The sequence below is a fragment of the Nicotiana tabacum genome, chromosome 5 (genome assembly GCF_000715075.1).
Source record: "Nicotiana tabacum cultivar K326 chromosome 5, ASM71507v2, whole genome shotgun sequence".
NCBI lineage: Eukaryota > Viridiplantae > Streptophyta > Magnoliopsida > Solanales > Solanaceae > Nicotiana > Nicotiana tabacum.
In genome coordinates, this window is record NC_134084.1 from 141609320 (window position 1) to 141632504 (window position 23185).

Here is a 23185-nt window from a genome sequence, read left to right on the forward strand (position 1 = left end):
AAAAATTGTATTAATGCATTGCCATTTGCCAGCATGCTCATTAATTAGTGCGTAGCAAGTAAGTAAACACATGGAACCTAGAGAGATGTATATTTGACACAACATATTCCTATATTTTCAGAACCTTAAATCTCATTTTAAGCTATTGATTATTATCAAATGCAATGTCCATCGAATTAAATTAAGTACTCCGTTCTTGTTAAATCTGTCTTGATCTTTCTTTTCTTTTTCCTACAATGCTTTCATCTTTTATTTTGCGTTTTTAGTTGTTAAGAACAGGGGCGGATTCCCCCTCCTTTACAATGGGGTAGCATGGTACCCGCTAAGATAATAAAACATTTATATACTAATGTTGAATTTTTCTTAAATTAGGTTAAATATCTAATCCTATCACCCGCAACTGTAAATCAGACAAAGGTGTCATAATTGGTAGATTTTTTTGAAAGCTTTTCTCGTGTGAAAAATTCAAGTTGAAAATTATCTTGAACCTTGTCTGACTTTCCCTTTTCGTGTGCTTTTTATTTATTTTTTTCCCAATCATTTTCCTTCTTGGTTCCCTCCCAATTTTCTATTTATCGTTTCATTATTTTTTGTATTTTTCTTTTCTTTATTCTATTATTTATATGTGGTCTCTAACAAGAACACTCAAAAAAGAGACTCCAATATTATAAAATTTTATAAAATAAGCATTCTTTTTAATCTCAAATTTATGAGTTTGCTTCTTTCATATCCGAAAAATTTGAGTCTTGATGGGAATTTTCGATTGAGATAAAAAATCATCTTTTTAAAAAAAAAAATTATATCATAAACATTTGTATTATTCTATGGTTATTAAATATAATTTAAATCTCTTTACTATTAAATTATAACAAAAAATTTCTAAGCATTGCTTAAAAAATATGAGATTTATGATTTTGATTTTTGAGAACTTCTAGTTTATTTAATTCTATACTTGTGGGATATAATTTATCTATTGAAGATATTTTTTAAAAATTTCTTATTCTGCTTGATGTAATTCCCTCATTCAAGATGTTATCTTGTGTAAATTTATTTTTAATATATAAAAAAAGATGTAATTTTCTAGTGAAAATGTTAATTTTACTTGTGCTATTATAATTAAGGTATGATTCCTTATTTAAAAAACCAAATAAATATTCCTAATAAAATTCATATTAGTCATTACAAGATATACATTAAAAGAAATTATGTCACCCGCCGCCTTCAAATCCTAGATCCATCTTTGGACTTAAGAAGACAAAGTACCATCATTGTTTAATTAAAACTCGGCTTGAGCTCGTTCTCTAGCTAACTCTGCTCATCGCATAAGTACTGATTTGGAATTTGAATTTATTTTCAAGATTTGAATCAAATTCATTGACCAATAGGAAGTCTTGAATCAAATAATATCTTTGTTGGCACGTGTTCCACCAAAAAGTATGTGTAGTGCTTTTTACCTAAACTTTTTCTAATTAATCATAGCTAATTAATACATCCCTCCGTTCACTTTTAGTTGTCAAGTATTCTAAAAATGAGTTTTCAATTTTACTTGTTATTTTTTGCATATCAAGAGAAAAATAATTTATTTTTTCTATTTGCCCCTAGCATTAATTACTTATTCCAAATCCATTAAGACTATACACCAATTAATATGGGTATCATGATAAATTATGCACTTTATTTATTGTTTCTTAAAAGGCGTAAAAAGTCCAGAGTGGACGAATAAAAGTGAACGGTGGGAGTATATATTTTAAACTTAAATGTTAAATACTTAAAAAATTTAAGAAGTAATTGAATAATTATTCATTTATTTCTACACCCATTATAAACATAGAAGTAACATTACATATTGTTCATAAAAAATATTTTTTTAAAAAAGAAACAAATTTAAATAGTAGAATTAAATACTTCCAAAATTAATATAACTAGTTGAAAATCAAAGCAAAAATTTAAGAACAAATGTAATCACTAAATTTTAATTAATACTTTTCTTGACATTAAAGTTGGTCCTAAACTTTTTTCTTATAAGATATGAGTACTGTTACAAAGAGTTAATACCTTCAAACCCTCCTAAATTATCAATTTTTTGTCAATTATATACATAAATTATTGGGTGTCCCCAAAATCTCCACATGAATTATATTTCGTTCATATTAAAATTCTCTTATTGCTTATGTGACATAAAGTGTGAAATAACCCGCTTAGAATGACCCATTTGAATAGTCTAACCATCTTAATTTTTTTTATTTCTTTTATATTCATCTTTCTTCCTTATTTTATCATCATACTTTCTCATTTTCACCTTTCTTCTTCGGTTCTCCATATGGATTCCCTTGAAATTTTTCTCTCTATCTTATTTCCTCTTAAATGATTTTTTCTCTTTTTGTTTTGATCTTTTTCTATGTATAACCCATGCTGATTGCTGAAAGAACACTCATTTTAATATTTTTACTAAACTCAATATCTTATAGAGAATAAATTTGAATCTCTTGAACCTTGTTTGTGTAATATCTTATTAGAGAATTTAGTTGTAGTTGCTTGGTTTTTATTTGTGAAATATTATTTTGTGTAATCTTATTTATGCCATATAAGACGATATTTCCGGAAATGCAACAATATATGCTTCATTTTTTTGTGTGCTGCAAAGTGGGTATAAACAAAGACCTATTCAATTAGAATCTAGCATAAAACACAACAACATTTAAACCTAAAATTAATACATTATTAAATTTTATTTGGGCCAAAATTCCTAGAATTAATTATTCATATGAGAGTAATACATCATAAGTAAATTACATAAAAAACTTTCAATATATTTATACAGATGCACGCTAAGAACTTAACATGTCATTTTAATATATATGAAAATATAGTTTATGGGATTTTTGGGTTTAAGTAGGTAACTGACAACAAAACGATTATCACGATCCAAAATTTAACCATGGCCGTGATGGCGTCTATCGTGTTACAAGGCAAGCCTATTCCCAAAATATTACTACTAATTTGATTATAAGAATTTAATAAAATATTTCCAATAATTTAATTCCTGATAAACTAAACCAACTCTAAATATAAATAATATAAAATACGGAAACGAGTCCCAAACATCAGAGTGTCACTAAGTCATGAGCATCTAAAACTATAAACTAGGATATATAAACTGTCTAATTGTCCAAAAGAAGAAAAGATAAGAGGAGTAACAAGGTCTTGCGGACACTAGCGGCTACCTTGCAATCTCCACAAATAGCCGGCCTGAACACAACGATCGCCGCGCTCTAACTCACCTAGATCTGCACATAAAGTGCAGGGTGTAGTATGAGTACAACCAACTCAGTAGTAACATAAATAACTAAGGAATTGAGCAGTAGTGACGAGCTAAGCAAAACAGTCCAATTATTTATTTTTACAATTACAATAAACATGAAAAAACAAGTAAATTCCATAAAACCAATAAATGCCACAAAGAAGTTAACAGGTAAATGCAGCAACAACTAAAGTAAATGCAACCTCACAGCAATATCACTCCATCACTCAGCACTCGCACTCCACACTCAACACTCAACACTCAATACACTTAACACTCTGCGCTCCCTGGGGGTGTGTACAGACTCCGGAGGGGCTCCCAAAGCCCAAGTGCTAAGTACGGACAAGTCACGTGCTACTATATCAATGCCTGGATCCGCACAGTCAACTCACGTACTACGTGGACAACTCACGCGTTATGGTATTAATATCCTCACAACCAGGCCATCATATCAATACCTGTATCCGCACGGTCAACTCACATGCTACGCGGACAAATCATGCGCTATGGTATAAGTACCTGGACCCGCGCGATCAACTTACATGCTACGCGGACAACTCGCGCGCTATGGTATTAATATCCTCACAACTAGACCCTCGGTCTCACTCAATCATGTACCTTACTAGCCTCACCATCATCAACAAATAAGGGAACACAACCCACATTAAATATCACAACAAATTAGCAAATAATAGAGACTGAGGTAAACATGTACAATAATTTCTATGACTGAGTACAAATAATGTGAACATGAATAAAGCCTAAGCATGATCTCTAACATGAAGGCAAACAAGTTCAACAACAAGCAACTACGTAAACACAGATGATGGCCATGAGGCCTCACGGGACGGACCAAGTCTCAATCCCTCGAGGTATTCACCCACACGCCCGTCACCTAGCATGGGTATCACCTCCAAATAATCACATAATATCAAATTCTCCGAGTTTATACCCTAAAAGCCAGAGTTAAAGCCGTTACTTAACTCAACCGCGTAAAATCCTACTTCGAGATGCCCTCGTCTCTGGACTCGGTATCCAAAATTTCCGAATCTAACCATAATCAGATTAATACCATCAACATGTACTAAAGAATCGAATTCCACAATAAAAACTATAAAATATGCCAAAAATCTGAAATCGGCCAAAACCCGGCCCTTGGGCCCACGCCTCAAATTTAGTCAAAAATGGCAGAATCAAAACCTTCGTCCTCTCCCGAGTCTAACCATATAAAATTTGTCAAAATCGGACTCTGTTTGGTCCCTCAAATCCCTACTTAAAACTCTCCAAAACTCAAGCCCTAACTCCCTCAATTTCACTTTGAAATCATCAATCAAATCCCCAAAACGATGAGGGATTCATGAAATATAACCAAAATGAGTAGAGAACACTTACCCCAATCCATATGTGAAAATTGCCTCCAAAATCGCCCAAATCCGAGCTCCCAAACTCAAAATATGACCGAATGAATAAACCCTAGTTTTATATATTTTTCTACCAGCTATTCTACCTCGTTTCTCATACCAAACGATCCCGAAGCTCGTATTTTATTCCTCTAATGGATTTCTTGTGAAATTCTAGTCATGTTAGGCTTTTGAATCACTCAATTTGACCTTATAATGAATGAGATATGTTGGTTTCAATATTTGCAAATAGTGCAGATTTTTAAATACGCCGTCAGTGGCAATTTCGTAATTACTCTGAAAAATCTAACAACCTAATTCTTAATAAAATGACCATAAAATTCTCATACGATGTCCAAATTCGACGATTCTTTTTGCTACGTATCCATAATTACGATACAGATCTAATGCTTCATTCAAAAAAGAAATCGGATCTCATTTATTCAATATGATATCATTTATGCTTGAAAAAATGGCGTCGAAACATAAGAAAAACGAGCGCAACACAACCCAAACTTATCCAAAACTCACCCAAGGCCCTCGGGACCTTAACCAATAATTCCAACACGTCATATATCACTACCTGAACTTAATCGAACCTCCGGAACACCAAAAATAACACCAAAATTCCAAATTAACCTTGCATTCAAGCCTAAGAACTTCTAAACTTTCAATTTTTGCCAATTCAAGCCTAATTCTACCACAGACCTTCAATTACATTCTGGACACACTCCTAAGTCTAAAATCACCCAACGAATCTAATCGAATAATAAAAATCCAAATCCAAATTCGTTTACTCATAAGTCAACTTCCGATTGACTTTTCTAACTTAGCTTTCTAACTAAGAGACTAAGTGTTCATTTCACTCCAAAACTACTCCGAACCCAAACCTACCAACTCGATACAACTCAACACAGCTGAACAATACATAAAGAAGCATAGATGGGGGAAATGGGGCAATAACTCTCAAAATGACAGGCCGGGTTGTTACAACGATAATTTAAAAGGAGTTTAAGATAAGTTAAATAGCCGTAGTGCTACATAGCATAACACACCTCTAAAAATGCAACAAGAGGTTTTAGAGGGTGTTTGGATTGACTTTTCACTTGGTCAAATCAATTTTTAAGCTCTTTTTAGCTTTTTTGGTATTGGTTAAAGTGAAAAAGTATTTAAAATAAGTTAAAAGCAATAAGGCAGGTAATCACAACTTATTGACTTTTGACTTAAAAGCCATTTCTGCTGAAAATTCACTTTTTTTAAGCCAATCAAAAGGGGCTCTTAATAGTTTACAAGGTTTTAAAGTATTACTATTTTATGAAAACACCTGCATATGGGTTTTCCTCAAAATATTCGATCTTTAACGAAATCCATCTGTTTGGAAGGGAGAAAAAAAACAAATCGCTCCCCAATGGTTTCTCCGCCGACCACCAGTCGCCGAAGCAAAAGCAGAACTCATAGCCGCAGATTGAGAGACTATGATTATTTCGATGAAGAGAGTAGTGAGGACGAGCGAACGAAGAGAAAAAAGAGGAAAATTACTGAAGAAGAAATCACATTATATGGCTAATAAAGCACAGAGAAAGGCAATTAAAGTCGCGAAAAAGCTGAAAGTTCAGAAATTTTGCAGTTACTCAAACGATTCAAATCTATTCGGAGATTCAAATCTGAACGGGAAATTCGTGTGGAAGAAGAAAATCGAACGAGACGTGTTAAGAGTATAAGCTGATATGTATTAGTTGGCTAGTTAGTTAGTATAGTGGTTATTTATGTAATCATAGTTAGTTAGTAAAGTTAGTTAGATGGTGTGTATATATAGGGCCAATTACTTAGGGATGGGCATATATCGGGTAAAACAGATGACCCGAACCGTTAATTATTTATTGGGTTATCGGTATTGGGTTATTGGGTTAACGGTTCGGTAACGGGTTAATTTTTTTTTTATTGGGTTATCGGTTCGGGCTTGGTTTGGCAATTCTGTTATTGGGTAAAACCGATAACCTAATAAGGATTAACTAATTTACTAGTTTACTCTTAAGTATATACATACTGGGGTTTCATAATTTATAGTTCACTCTTTGATTTCCCTATTCTTTCTTAGTTTCTCTGCCTCACGCCCTCACCAGTCAGCCCGTCAAAACTCAGGCCGGCGTCAGTCGCATTTCTCAGCTTCTTTCTTTCACTCTTCAGTCGCATCTTCACTTCATTTCTCAGATCCATCATATTCTTCAGTCGCATTTATCAGCCGCATCTTTCAGCTTCATTTTGATTCTTCGTGTAAGTTTTTAGTTGCTTCATCTTCATCTTTTTCTTAGTTTGTTTGAAAACATTCTGGCTCTGGATTTTTCTTAGTTTGTTTGAAAGCTAAAGTGAGATTTATCGTGTGCTTTAATTATTGAGCTGTTACAAAGGTTATCTTGTGTCAGTTGTTATAAAGTTTGTATTTCATAACTAATAAACTTTTTAATCTATATACATAATTCTGTACTAGAGTAAAAAAGGAGATATCAATGTACAAAGAGTTACTGCTAGTCGTTTGAACAAAGAAGATCTTAAGAACACTGATTTTACCGAAACTGTTTTATACATTGCAAATTATAAAACTATTTTAGCAAAATAGTTTTATACCGAAAATGTTTTATACATTGCGAAACTGTTTTAGTTGTTTTATCTTATCGGGTAAACCGGTAACCGATTAACCGATAACTGATAACCAATATCTTATCGGTTTGGTTATCGGGTTATGATATTTGTAAACCGATAACCGATAGGCAAAACTGATAATATTCATAACCAAACCGAATCGACCGATGCCCACCCCTACTATTACTCACTACTGTAGCATGCAGAAGAAATGAGAATCAGTTAATTTCTCTCCAAGTCTTCTTTTGTTCGTTTCCTCTCATCAATCTCTCTATCTCATTGATAAAATGACATGGTATCAGAGCCTACTTGTGACGACCCGACCCGTCGTCTCATGAGTTACTACCCCGTTCTTCCCATTTTCTGCTTCCTTATGTTTCATTATCGGTATTGGGTGCGTTAGAATTTATTTGGAGTAATTTTGATAAAACACGAGACACTTAGTCTCTTTTAAGAAGGCTTAAGTTGGAAAAGTCAACCGGATGTTGGCTTATGAGTTAGAGGGCTCGAAATTGAATTCCGATGATTCGGTTAGCTCCGGGGTGATGATTTATGGCTTAGGAGCGCAATCGGAAGTAAATTTGGAGTCCGGTGAAGAAGTTAGCCTATTTTGGCGAAGTTAGAATTTCGGCGATTTCCGGTTGATAGGTGAAATTTTGATCAGGGAGTCAGAATGGAGTTCCGAGAATTTCTATAGCTTTGTTATGTCATTTTGGACTTGTGTGCAAAATTTGAAGTCAATCGGACGTGATTTGATAGGTTTCGGCATCAGAAATAGAAGTTGGAAATTCTAAAGTTCATAAAACTTGGATTGGAGGTTGATTCATGATTTTAGCGTTGTTTGATGTGATTTGAGGCCTCGAGCAAGTTCATAATGTATTTTGGGACTAGTTGGTATTATTGGTCGGGGTCCCGGGGGCCTCGGGTGTGTTTCGGATGCCCAATGGGTCATTTTTGGAAGATTTTTGCCGTTTTGAGCATAAATGTAATGATCTAAAGGTTCATTTTTAGTTCTAGAGATCCAAATTTAATTTTGAGACTTCCAGAATTTAAATCATGAATTATAGGACTGACCTGAAAATTTTGGTTTAATTTCATCAAGTCACGATTGGGTTTTTGACGTGAAATGTGAGTTAATCGTTTAACAAGCGAAATGTGTATTGAACTGGGCAAACGAGCTCCGAATTAAGTTTCTATTGAAGGGTTGTGTTTGTATTATTATTTGTAACTCATAGGAACAAGAATCGTCTAATTCCGAGTTCGTATGATGGAGTTAGAGCCATTTTAGTGAAAAATGGTTGTGCTGCAAATTTCTTAAAAGCTGTTGTATTTTCTGCAGCAGTGAACAGTACCCGCGTGTGAACAGTAACCGCGCGTGAACAGTAACCGTGCGGGTGAATAATGAACAGTGACTCGCGCGCATGAAGAGTGCCCCCGAGTGAACAGTACCGAAAATTTCTGGACAGATTTAATGTCCAGCAGTCCGACTTTGGTCATGTTTTTTGACTTCCAAGCTCGGATTTTGGGCGATATTTAGCAAAAAATCACGGGAAATCTTGAGGTAAGTCACTTGTGATCATTTTTACTCCATAATATTGAATTATCATCTAATAATCCGACTAGATTACATGTTTTTGAGGAGTAAATTGAGGATTTAGGCCTAGAGATTTGAAAATAAGATTTGAAGATTTGAGGGGTCATTTGAACTCCGATTTTGGTAAATTTTATATGTACGGACTCATGGAGAGACGAGGAATCCGGTGATGTGACTTTCGTAATTTTTCGAGAAGTGGGCCCGGGGCTCGGGTTTTGCCAACTTCGTGATTTTTAGTGTTTTTCGAGTATTTTCGATTGGGTATTGTTCCCTTAGTATATTGTGATGTATTCGCTCTGATTTTGGTTAGATTCGACGCACGTGGAGGCCGATTTTAGGGGCAAAGGCGTCGCAAGCTATAGATTTCACCGGTTCGAGGTGAGTAATGATTTTAAATGATGCACTGAGGGTTTGAAACCCCGGATTGCACAACATACTGCTATGTTGAGATGAGACACGCGTTGTATGACGAGTGCGGGGTCATTTACTATTGGGGATTGTGACTTGGTCCATCCTAGTTGATATTTTTACCGCGTAATTGATAAAGATTTATTGTTTTTCACTATGATTGGGCTTATTGCCATATTTGGGTTTCGTGCCAATTATCTGAAATCTTTTGTGAATTTACATCACTATTTTCCTCACGAATTGAAATATTATTTGAACTCAGTCCAATTGAATTATATTATTTTGTGAACTCAGCTACATTTATACTCAACTCGAGATTTAATGATATTTATAATGTTGTTGAGCTGAGCACTATTGTTTTACTGATGCCCAAGAGGCTTATGATTATTTTCTGGACTGATTGAGGCCGAGGGCCATACGTGAGGATATGTTGAGTGATGTAAGGAGGCTTTCAGGCCTCGAGTGTTATATGAGGAGGCTTTCAGGCCTCGTGTGCAATGTGTGAAGGCTTTCAGGACTATTGATATTGCGCTTGGGCTGTAGGAGCCCCTCTGGAGTCTGTACACACCCCCAGTGAGCGCAGGGTACCCAGGTGAGTTGGGAGTGGGCCCGAGAGGCTGTTGCTTATGTGTGGTGAGTTGGGAGTGAGCCCGAGGGGCTGATGTTGTGTGCTGGTGAGTTGGGAGTGAGCCCGAGGGGCTGATACTATACTGAGATTTACATATTGAGCCCGAGGGGCAAGCCTTTGATTTATCCTTACTGTGGAAATTAATTGGCTTCACTATTTTAAAAGAAGAATTATCTGATACTCACTGTTTTACTGTATAACTGATTTTACTGCTTGGGATAGCGCTATATTGTGCTGTTATGAGATTTTATATTTTCAGTCGTTATTTATTTTTATTACTCACTGGGTCGGAGTACTCACATTACTCCCTGCACCATATGTGCAGATACAGACAGAGCTGAGTTCGCTCCTGAGCGCTGATTCTTTCCAGACCAGGCGGTGACTAGGAGTAACGAGGTAGCTGTTGACGTCCGCAACCCCGTTTTCTCCCTTATCTTTGTTATTTATGATAATTCCAGACTTTGTAAAATATTAGTAAACTCTGTAGTAGCTCATGACTCACGACACCCCAATTTCGGGCTGAGTTGGGATGGTTTTCCTTGTTCTATCACGTTTATTTCGCATTTAAGATTATATTGCCCATGATTTAGACTTATTCCTGCTAAGTAATTATAAAGAGATGTACTGTTTTGTTGATTGGATGGCCTTGTCTTCACGAGAGGTGCCATCACGACCGAGTTGAGATTTTGGGTCGTGACACTACTGCTCGAATCTAGATCGCAAATCTCTATGGTTGTTGAATTCAAGCTCAATTTTGCTCAAGCTCTGTCTCTACAGTTGAAGCTCAACAATGGTGGAAGTTGATAATGAAGCTCCTGAGAAGCTAAGTCACAATCATCCCTTGTTTTTAAACTCAAATGATAATTTCGGAGCAATTTTGATCTCGCTGCAACTTCGAGGTCCAGAAAACTACTCGGTATGGATTCGAGCAATGAGAATTGCTATTTTAGGGCAAAACAAGTTAGGGTTTATAGACGGTACTTGTAGGCGAGGAAATTATGGTCCAAATCTGGTCGATCTATGGGACAGATGCAATGCCATAGTGCTGTCATGGATAATGAACTATGTATCGCCTAAATTGCTTAGTGGAATCGTTTACTCCTCAAATGCAAGTGCTGTATGGAATAGCCTAAAAGAGAGGTTTGATAAGGCTGATCTCTCTAGAATTTTTCAGATTCATAAGAGCATTGTTACAATTAATCAAGGTACTAGCTCAATCTCTTCTTATTTCTCAAAATTGAGACTGTTGTGGGTCGAGTTTTATAGTCTAGCCCCAATTCCTAGATGTGACTGTGAGAAATCAGATGAATCTGTTGTGTTCATGGAAAGGCTGAAACTCATGCCGTTCCTTATGGGGCTAAACGAGTCTTATGAGCAAGCTAGAAACCAATTGCTCATGATGATACCAACTCCCTCTGTTAACAAGGCTTACTCTGTGATGATAGAGAGGGAAAGCCAGAGGGCAATTGCACACACAGGTGCTCGTATAGAGAATCCTGATATCACTGCTTTTGTGTCTACTAGAGGTGGATTTTAGCACAGACCAAAGAAAATTTTAACATAGTCTGTGACTACTGCAACTACAAAGGACATACCAGAGAGAATTATTTTAAATTGAATGGTTATCCTGTTGATTTCAAGCACAAAAAGAAAGGAAACTCATTTCCTACAGCTAACTTGGTAGGAAACAATGGTGGTTCTGGAACTAACACTGGAACACTAATACCTATTAGTAGCAGTCACGACTTGTTTTCAGCAGCTAATTTTGCAGGTAATAACAGTGGAGGAAATCATAGGGAAAGGAGCCAACCTCAACCTCATCCAGCAGCACCACTTTCCTCAGTACCATACTTTACTCCCGAACAGTATCAACAAATCTTACATATGCTTGGTAAAGTGAATGAAAAAACAACAAGCTCTACTCAACCAACAACATGTATATTTGCATTCCTATCTAGTATAATCGATGATAGGTGGATAATTGATACTGGAGCTACTAATCATATGGTAAGAAATTCTAAGTTGTTGACCAAATTGGACAAGGAGTCTAGTTTAAAAGGTGAAAATGTGCATATTCCAAATGGTAATGTGGTGTCTGTCGCACCTTCTTTTTCTACCTTCGGAAGGAGTATAAGGGAGTTTTTTTCAATTTAAGTGACAATCGAAATGTGATTATTTATTTATTGAGAGTCGCCACTTGGGATAATTTAGGGTGTCCCAAGTCACCGGTTTAAATCCCGAACCAAGAAAGTTTGACTTTATTTATAGTCTGTGAAACACAGAAATCCGGGTAAGAAATTATGTTAACTCAAGAAAAGGTGTTAGACATTTTTGGGTTCCGTGGTTCTAGCACGGTCGCTCAACTATTAATATTGGCTCAATTATCTGATTTAATTACACATTTTTAACCTACGTGTATTTTTTAACTTTTTAACCGCTTTTAGTATTTGTGGAATTTATTTTCGGAACAAGGCACAATTGTCATACACTTGCCATTTTGGTACACATTGCAAACCATGCTACATGAAATGCACCCGCGATTTACGACATATTTATTTTATTATTATTCGAAGTTACGGTCGGGTCACATGAAATGCACACCCGAATTGAGGATTGGGTATCATGACCATGCCACGGGAACCGTACCCATAATCGTGATGATTTATTTATTAATCGCGCCTAAAGAAAGCTACAATATTTATGAATTATTTTCCTACTTTGAGATTATTGCCAAGCCATCAGTAGAATACTTTTTGCTAAGCACGTATTCATAAAGCCCAAATATAAAAGCTTTTTGCATCAATAATATGCTCCATCCTTAACAGTTATTTCAACACAAAAAGAAAGAGGTTCACAAAGTTGAATCGACACGAGAAAGGTGAGTTGGCCATAAGAATTTCGGACTCGGAAATTAGGCAGAAGAAAATAAATACATGAGGAATGTACTCCACTGTAACAAGAAACATTTCATGAAATTGACAATTAGCGTTTTACAACAGAGAAAGCAAAGATATATATGTCAATTTGGGCACAAAATTTAGAAATGATATCCTACAAATTTTTGTAAGCACGTGATTTTTGCACTATATGAGAATTACTCCCAAAACAATTCAAAATAAAATGATTTTCCTTGGTGTGCAATTTTGTGAGATTTTGTGATATTTTTGGATAATTATTTGTATTTGTCTGTGTTTGTTTATTTGTTAAATTAATAAAAAATACAAAAATATGTCGCATTTGCATGTAGGATTTAATTCTATAATTATAACCAATTAAATTTGTTTACAAAAAATTAAAAATTACAAAAATAGGCATCGTTTGCATTTTTAGCATTTAATGTCCAAATATACAATTTTATGCTTAATTATTACTTAATTGTGCGTTAATTATTATTGGGAGTTAATTTGCGCTTTTATAACTTAATTTAGTTCTTAATAATAATTTAAGTATTTTTATAATTTAGTTTTAGAGAAATAAAAGAAGAAAAGAGAGCGAAAATATAAAGAAAAATCGGATTGGGCCATTTCTTCAAATTTCAACCCCAAGCCCAAATAATTGTCCAATCTTCCCCATGACCCGGTCCATTTCAAACCGGGTCGACCCGGTCCATAACCCCATAACCCAACACCCCTATTATCTTACATTTCAAAAAAAAAAAAAAAACAATGAAAAATCCTAAAAACTAACCTAAACTACCCGCACCCCCCCCCCCTTTTCTCTTTCTCTCTTTATTCTTCTTCCTCAAGCTCCCCTCCCATGGTTTTCCCCCTTCCATGGATGCCCTTTCCCCCTCACCCTCATGCCACACACACACGTCAACACATACACACACATACACAACGGAAAAAGCACACACGCAGCGGCTGCTCTTCTTCGTTCTTCGCTCCAAACGACTATCGTCGTCATGCCACTGCTGCCTACGCCATGGATGCCCGCGTCGCCTCTGCTGCTTCATTTTCTTCCAGCTGCTGCCACTGTCGTTGCTGCGTTCCAGCTTCTTCTGCCCTCTACTACGTCCAGCCATGGACGAGCTTCGACGTCGACCATGTCGTCGTCCATTGCTGTCTGCGCCGTGCTATTGCTCGCTGCTTCGGGCTGCTGCTGCTTCACGTCATCTCCTTCGTCGTGCTGCTGCTTCTTTGTCCTCCATTGTTGTGGCTTCTTCTACAACCAAACGTTGTTGCTCCTTCGTCTTCTTCGTTTCTTCGTCGTTGTTTTGAATCGGTTAGTTGTTCTAAGTTTTATTTTTGTCCATATTTTTGTTTGATATTTTCCGGATCCAAAATCGTTAAATGATTCAATTCTTATTTTGTTTGTTCGTCGTTGAAATAATTTTTTAGTTTGTTCATGTGTTTTGTTGAATTAATTTTCAGATTTTAAATGAAAATTTAATTAGTTTTTTTTTCATGTTTATTTTATGTTTGTTTTATTGTTTAGGTAAATGTTGTTAGTTTAATGTTAGTTATATACAAATTGAAGTTTAATTAATTGTTTCTTCAATTTGTTTCATGTATTTTATATATTTTCCAGAAATTGTTAATATTGTTAAGTTCAAGTTTAAATTCATAATTGTTTCTTCTTAGGTTTTGTTTTGTTATTTGCCTAAAAGAATTTAGTTGTAATAGGGAAGTATGTTGGTTTTAATCATTTGAATCCGTCGTTTTTATTTTTAGATTTAATTCATGTTCATATTATGTTTGGTTGATCTTGAATCCGAAATTTGTATAGTTTGAATTCTTGTTTATCATTTATGATTATTTCTTGAATTTGTTTCATAATCTTGTTTAAGTTTAATATAAGAATTGTTTGTTGTAATGTTGTTAGAGTTGATTTTAAGTTCAATATTATTGAATTTAGAAATCTAAATATACTTGTTTGATTGTTGCTGTTGAATCTGAAAATAGATTTGTTTGTTGCTAAAAATATTGTTCAATCAAATTTTAGTTTTTCTTTCTTGTTCAATTTGTGTTCATGTGATTTTTTGTTGAAATGTTGTTGAAACCATGTTCATGTGATTTGTTGTTGAAATATTGAAGAAATCATGTTCATGTGATTTGTTGTTTGAACATTGTTAGAAATTGATCATATTGTCTATATTTTGGTTAAGTTTGATTAATTGATTGTTATAGCTGATGGGGTAGTTTGGTAATTTGTAGTACGTTCAGGGGTAAAATGGTAATTGTAATAAGGTTGGAGGGGTAGTTTGGTAATTGAACATTTTGTAATTCTTTATGTTAAGCATGGGGGACAAAATATAATGGGGTGAGTTGTGATATAATTGTTTAATATAAAGGGGGACAAGACAAAATTTAGTGGGGAGGAATCTTGTATTTGTTTAGTGAAAGCATGTGAGACAAAATATAATGGGTTGGGGTTGTAATGGGGATGAGTGAGAAGATAATGGGTTTGGTAGGAGAAAATGGGTTAATTTTAATTAATTAAAAAATTTATGGGATGAGATATAAGTAGAAGTCTTGAAATCAGATTTTGGGGAGGACACACAGATAGAGAAAAAAGAGAGGAAAAAATCTGACAGAAAGAGAATAAGAGAGAAAAAAAAGGCTGAACATCTAAGAGAGAGAAAATTCCGAAAAAATATTTAAACTTTCAAATAAAAAAAAAACTAAAAAAATATTCTGCTTTCTTTCATTGTTTGAAATTAACATTAATTGTTGTTGTGTCATCAAAGCTTGAAGTTTTTGTTTTGGGATTAATACTCCACCGGTTTGCAAACTCTGTTCCTGGGTTGTTACTGTTGCTGGATTGTTGCTGCTGTGCTGTATTGTTATTACTGCTGCTGATTCTCATCTTTCATTTTCTTTTGCTTCCAAATCAGGTACACAACTGACACGCTGGTTATTGTAATCCGAAATATGAAGTATGAATACGAAAAATGAAGAGTTGAAATTCTGAATTATATTTAATTATATTCTGAATTTTATTTGTATGTATAAATTATTTAGCTTGCAAAAAATCAGAATCATGTAGATATTTAATACATATAGTGAAACATCGGATGATAGCTTAACGGACGAACTACCTATATATTGCCTAAAAATAAATAAATGGTGTAGTAACTTCGTCTAGTTAATTCGCTATTGTTGGATGATTATCATGTCTCAAAAAACACGTTAGTTTATCAAAATAGACCATTTTGAAACTTGGAAGAATGTTGTTTAATTAAATATTATTGGTCAATTTCAGCCTGTAAATAAATTAAGACGTTTTTTTTAATTTTATTTTGTAGAGACAAATTTAATAGAGAATAATGTAGGCATTTTAGGATTGTCTTTTAAAAATAAATGAGACGAGCCTTGCCGAATAAAAAATACAAAATTGTGGGGCCCTCAATAAATATTTAATTGAGTATTTAGAATTCAGGATGGACTGTTTAGTGAATTCCACAGTCTTACCCATAAATAATAATACGCTAATCGCTTTAGGCACGATTTAATAATAATACATTCTTAAACACGGGTGCGCATTTATGCGACCCAAATCCAAATCCTAAAACATTGAATAAAAATACGTTCCGGATCGCGGGTGCATTTTATGTGACGCAATCCAAAGACATATTTTTAAACGATGTTCACATTCTTGTAAAAATAATAATAACAATTATGAAAGCGGTAAAAAGATAAAATTTGCACATAAGTTCATATTTGTATAAAATCAGATAATCAAGCCGAATATAACAGTTAAGCGACCGTGCTAGAACCACGGAACTCGGGAATGCCTAACACCTTCTCCCGGGTTAACAGAATTCCTTATCCGGATTTCTGGTGCGCAGACTGTTAAACAGAGTCATTCTTTTCCTTGATTCGGGATTAAAATTGGTGACTTGGGACACCCTAAATCTCCCAAGTGGCGACTCTGAAATAAATAAATAAATCCCGTTTGATTGTCCTTTAATTGGAAAAAACTCCCTACGTACCCCCTCGTGTATGTGAAAAGGAGGTGTGACAGCTCTGGCGACTCTGCTGGGGAATTAATGGACCCAGAACCACTGGTTCAGGGTTAGAATTCGAGCTTAGATAAATTGTTATATTTGGTTTTATCTGATTTTTACATATTTGAGCCTAATGTGCTAAATGCTGCTTTTACCGCTTTGATATTATTTGAACTGTACATATAAACTGTACCGAAACCTTTCTCTTCTTACCTCCGGGGAGAAGCTCGCTGGACGAGACTCCCTATTCTGTTAGTGTCAATGCCTGAAATAAGAAAGAGGTCGGACAAGTTACAAAGCCGGACGATCTCGCGGGTCCCCGGTACGTAGCCCCCTCCTCGGCTCGAGTTGTCCGCTCGGGTACACAGTCTAGAACGTATACCCAGGTTATAAACCTAGTATAACAAAACCTCTGTTGGGAAATTAAACCCAGAACCACTGGTTCAGGGTTCAAGAATTCGAGCTTAGAATAATTGTTATATTTGGCTTTATTATCTGATATATATTGCATGTTCTGACATAACATACTAAATGTTGTTTTTTACCGCTTTGATATTATCTGAACTGTATATAAACTGTGCCGAAACCCTTCTCTTCTTACCTCCGGGGAGAAGCTCGCTGGTCGAGGCTCCCTATTCTGTTAGTGTCAATACCTGAAATAAGAAAGAGGACGGATAAGTTACGAAGCCGGATGGCCTTTTGGTTCCCGGTAAGTTGTCCCCTCCTCGACTCGAGTTGTCCGCTCGGGTACACAGTCTAGAACATATACCCAGGTTATAAACCTAGTATAACGAAACCTCATGCCGGATCCCTAGTAGGAACGCTTATTTGCATCACGTTGCATTTGACTTAGGGGACTCAACACAGAGGTTGGGTCCGTCTAGGACTAGCAACCTGAAATGAAAAGACCATTCTGATGCATCCTACTTGCTCTGTACATATATTTGTTTCGAACTTGCATGTTGACCGGTTTCTGAATCTCGGGAATGTTGGAAAATTGAAGGAAAAAAAGGAAAAAGAATATATCAGGTAAGGAGTTAATTGATTATTTTAGAAAAAAATCAAGACCAATTACTGGCGATACTCTACCGAAATTTTGAAAAAAAAAGGAAAATATTTTATTTTGTTTTACTAAAAAATATAGAAAAAAAAGAGTCTTTTATTTTTGGAAAAATAGATTGTTTTATTGTTTGTTGAAAATGGAAAAAAAAATCGTTATTTTGTCTTTTTCAAAAAAAATAGAAAAGGAAAATAGATTGTCTTGCCAGGAAAAAATAAAAATGGAAAAGAGTCATGTTTTAAAATAGTTCGGTTAATTTGCCCGAACTACGCATGGTTTGATTCTCACCAGATGTGAGATACGTAGGCAACCCTCATCGGGTCCAACCCCCATTTTTTGCTAAAATAGCCAAAAACCAATAAATAAAAAAAAAACCTGTCAAGATTTTTAATTTTGTCATAAATAAGTCGGGTGATGTCCAACTTCCCCTTTTACAAAAAAAAAATAGCAAAAATATATATGTCAAATTTCTAAGAAGTCGGGTGACGTTGTTTTATCAAGACATAGCCGAATGTTCCTGAAGGGGACGCCGGAAGGCTGACTTTGCATAAACAACCACTTTTGGGTCATATTTAAGATTTGGTCCAGTTGACCCACACAGCCTTAAAAATCTTCATCCCCGAGACGTTGAAAGGCCGTGTTTGCAATATTGAGTTTTCCAATTTGAAAAACGATAAAAAGAGTCATAAATAAGTCAGGTGATGTTGTTATGTCATAAATAGCCGAATGTTCCCGAAAGGAACGCCGGAAGGCTGACTTTGCATAAACAGCCACTTTTGGGTCATATTTAAGATTTGGTCCAGTTGACCCACACAGCCTTAAAAATCTTCGTCCCCGAGACGTTGAAAGGTCGTGTTTGCAATATTGAGTTTTTCAATTTGAAAAACGATAAAAAGAGTCATAAATAAGTCAAGTGATGTTGTTATGTCATAAATAGCCGAATGTTCCCGAAAGGAACGCCGGAAGGCTGACTTTGCATAAACAGCCACTTTTGGGTCATGTTTAGGATTTTTGGTCTACCCACACAGCCCTATAAATCTTCGTCCCCGAGGCGCTGAAGGACCGTGTTTGCAACACCAGGTTTTTATTATAATTTTAAAAGAAAAAAAAACAAAGAGTCGGCGGTCAGGTGAATACCATTTGAATTTTGTCATAAAAAGCCGAGCCAGCTTCGGCCGCGTCTTAAACCGTTCTTGCCGACATAGCCTTAGAGTATCTTTCAGTTGTCGAAAGGTTATTTTCGTAAAAGAATGGACAAGTTGGTAAAGTGTCATAAAATAATCCTCCCCGGCCTCAAAATTCATGTGAGAATTGGAAGGGGCCACATTTGCAAAAATAGCCGTTTGGTTGCATTTGACAAACAGGGAAAGGAAGTTGGCCGTTTGTTTTTGAGTTTGTAAATCTTTTGATTAGAATATGCGGGTTGTTTGATTTTCAAGTTTGTAGGACATTTTTAAACCTTTGAAACCCAGTTTGTTTTAATATGTAAATTTAAAAAAATGTTGAGTATTGTTTATCTTTATTGGTCACGAACTACGCGAGGTCTGATTCATGCGGGGTCATGATACGTAGGCAATCTCCATAAGATTCGACCACAACAAAAAAATGAAAAAAAAAGAAAAAAAAAGAAAGAAAAAAGAAATCGAAAAAAAAATCAAGAAAAAAAGAAAAATGAAAAAAGAAAAGAAAAGATGCTGTTAATAATGAGGACCGACTGAGTCCATTTTAACCTGTTTTGTATTGAATCACAAAGAAAGTTAAGGTGGTTGGTTTGTGGTAAGCCGGACAATGACACCCAGAATATCGCGCGGAATCCTTTACCTGCACATCATGATACACACTTTGCGGGGATCAGGCCTGATGACAGAAGCACTCGAATCCTATTGGGGAATTGTTGACTAAGGTTGATGATATCGAAGTTGGCAATGGTCTGGACAATACTGATGCGAAGCTCAGTGGCTAAGAAACCAATTTTGATAAAGTGGGAGGACGCTCCGTTCCTTGGTTAGCAAGAGAGAAGCTTGTGGTGGCTTATTTTGTTGTCATTTCTGTTGTTCGGATTATTAGGTTTGTAATTCGGATATTGTCTCGTGTCAAACTGTCTTATCTTTCCGTTTTGTCATAGCGGTTTGTTTAAGTTTGTCCAGGTTGTTTTAGGATTTTATTCTGGTTTGTTTTTGTTATTCAAACCATTTCACCGGTAGTCTAATGCAAAATCCGGTCTTTTATTATTTCCAGTCATCTTTTGTTTAGTCCTTTTATCATTTTGGTCAGCGCCGATTCTAGTGACATGACATGCGCACACAGTTTGGGCCTAGTCTTTAAAGTTAATCATAAAACCCCGGAAAGGCAATCAGAACATTTAAAGGAAATAAGAACGGTTTGAGATTATTTGAAGTCCGAGTCATGTGGAACTGGGGCAAGTAAAACATAAAGAAAATCGTTAAATGCAAGATTCGCCAAATTGGCACGAGGATCGTTCATAAGAGTGAGAGTGTCGCCCAACGGTGCTTTAGAAATGACAAATGAAAAAGCAAGTGTTTAACATAATTGTCAAGTCCAGCACCATCGGAAGAGACTATAAATCTATGATTAATTGTGTTGTTTGCATTTGGCATGTTTTGAAGACTGGAATGACGAAGGCATTTTATTCTGCTATCTAAACACTTTATCCTTCGTTACCCCCCTTTAAGCCTTATTTATTTTCTTTCATACCCCTCGTTCGGAATCAATAGCAACGACTAGGAAATACGAGCCTGGAAGGTAAAGAAAAAAAAATCAAAAAAAAAAAACAAAAAAAGAAGAGAAAAATGATAACAATAAAAAAACAAAAGAAAGTCAAATGAAAACAGAGGAATTGGGAACTACGTTTGACCTGATTCCTCAAAGATGATACGTAGGCGCTTCACGGCTCGGTCATAGGGTGCATAATGGCCACAATGGTCACAGTGTACATGGTGTAATAAAAAAATATAATAATAAATAATCCCCAAGCAAGAAACTGGGGCAAGGGTTGCGCTTGTTGTAAACAAATATAATTTCGAAGGTTGTAATTTTGAACCCCAAATTTGATTTGTTTTTGAGCCTTTAATACCCTTTCTTTCTAGCCTGTCCAAAAACCCACATTACGGTCTAAAGAAAGACCTTCTGACCAGTCTGCAAAAGATGCCAAGTCAGACAAATGAGAGTCTTACCGGCGAACATAACATTCTGTTCTACAGCAGAAAGGACTCTAATCTCCAGCAGAGAGAGTCATACCGGCAACACTCCAAATCCCCAGCTGGAAAGTGATACAAATGAGAGAGTCTTATCGGTGAAAATCTTCACGGACACCATAAGGCGATGAAAGCTGAGAGAAAAACCAAAATGAGAGACTTGATAGTGAAAACCCTTCGGGCACTACAAGTCGAATAAGATTGAGAATCAAATGGGGAATTGCCAATTGAAGGTCTTGAAAGACGATTGACGACGGAAGATAGGCCACAAATGCATGCCATGACCATTAGAGTCGGTGTCTGCATTTGATAGGTTTTTATTTATAGTTTCTTTTGTTACAGAGTCATCTTTTTCATTTGTCTTTTATTCTGTTCCCTTTTTATCTTTTTCCTTTCATAGAAAAACTCCCCAATAGAGTCTGTCTGGTCAGAACAAGTGTGAATTGACTTCAAAATATGCCATCAGCTTTCCAATTATGCAAGATAAGATCTGACTAGTACATCCAAGTGGTATAGTCAGCGAGGAACAAACGCGAGGCCAGTGTCAAAAAAAGATATCCCCAGCAAAAGGGAATTGACAAAAGGATTGACAAGTGTCAAGAGGGATACCCTTGCCGAAATCAAAGGTTATAAACCTCAAGGCCAAGGCCCGTTGAACAAAGCAAGGAGAGCAGTGAGCATGATTTGGGGAAATTCATACTAGACTAAAAGGTCGGGGAAATGCCAGTTTCCGAGCTATGCCACAAAAGAAGAGGGATATCCCCAGCAGAAAGGGATTATCCCCAGCAAATAATATCATCCCCAACAAGTTGTGGAGCGCAGAGCAAGGAAGGAGAAAAGGAAAAGCCATCCCAGTAGGAGTATCACAACCAACCACCACGTTTTAAACTAACAAAATTTGTTTGATTTGAAACAGGTAAAGGAAATGGCATTGATGACAGAAATGCATGCCATAAGGGAGACTGTCAAACTGGGGCAGAAAATTTTCCTTTCATTTGGAAAATTTTCTGGAAGTCAGGTACCCATTCGAGGAAGAATAAAGATAGCACCAGTCTCAAGGGAAGTGGTGTTTGAACCAGTGTTGCCTCAACATAATAAGTTTAAATGGAGGAAGTATTCCCCAACAGACAGAATAAAGGGATGACACTTGTGCTCAGAAAGGCAAAAAGCCATTATCATCCCCAGTAGCTTCCAGAAGAATGATGCATCGACTTGAAGGGATAAAATTCCCCAGCAGCGTTATCCTCAACAACGTTATCCCGAGAAGATAACACTTTTATCCCCACCAGTGTTGAAAAAAAAAACAAAAAAAAAAGAAAAAAATTTTGAATTTGAAGGAGGGGAAGAAAGGAGACTTCCCCAGTAGTATTATCCCCAGCAATCAGGCGTCCACCTGGAGAACAAGGAAGAGCAGTTGGAGTATTAGCAATCAGGCGTCCACCTGGAAAACAAGGAAGAACAGTTGGAGTATCAGCAATCAAGCGTCCACCTGGAGAACAAGGAAGAGCAGTTGAAGTATCAGCAATCAGGAGCCCACCTGGAGAATAAGGGAATACAATGGAAGTATCAACAATCAGGAGCCCACCTTGAGAATAAGGGAATACAATTCAAATCTTAAGTAATCAGGAGCCCCCCCTGAAAAACAGAATGGCGTTTTATTTTTGACATTATTGGTTGAAGTCAGGAGCCCCCCTGAAGAACAGAATGGTGATTTGTTGGTTGAAGATGGGAGCCCACCCATATAACAGAGGAATACATTCAGTCTTTTCATTTCAAAAAAAAAAGAATAAGAAAGAAAAAAAAACAACCGAAAAAAAAGAAAAAGGGGGAAGTAGTTTGCAGAGGAATGAAACATCTTACTCATAAGGAAGTAATTTTAGAAGGAGTAAGATAACATATTTACTCAGCAGAGTTATCCACAACAGTGTTATCCCCAACAGTCTCGAGGAGTACAACACAAGTTTAGTGAAAATCGGTATCCTCACCGGTT

At 35.9% G+C, this 23185-nt stretch overlaps 1 pseudogene; it reads left to right on the plus strand.

Moving 5' to 3' along the window:
* The first annotated feature begins 6109 nt into the window (after nucleotides 1-6109).
* Nucleotides 6110-23185, plus strand: part of LOC107811286 (splicing factor Cactin-like) — a 95959-nt pseudogene continuing 78883 nt past the window's right edge.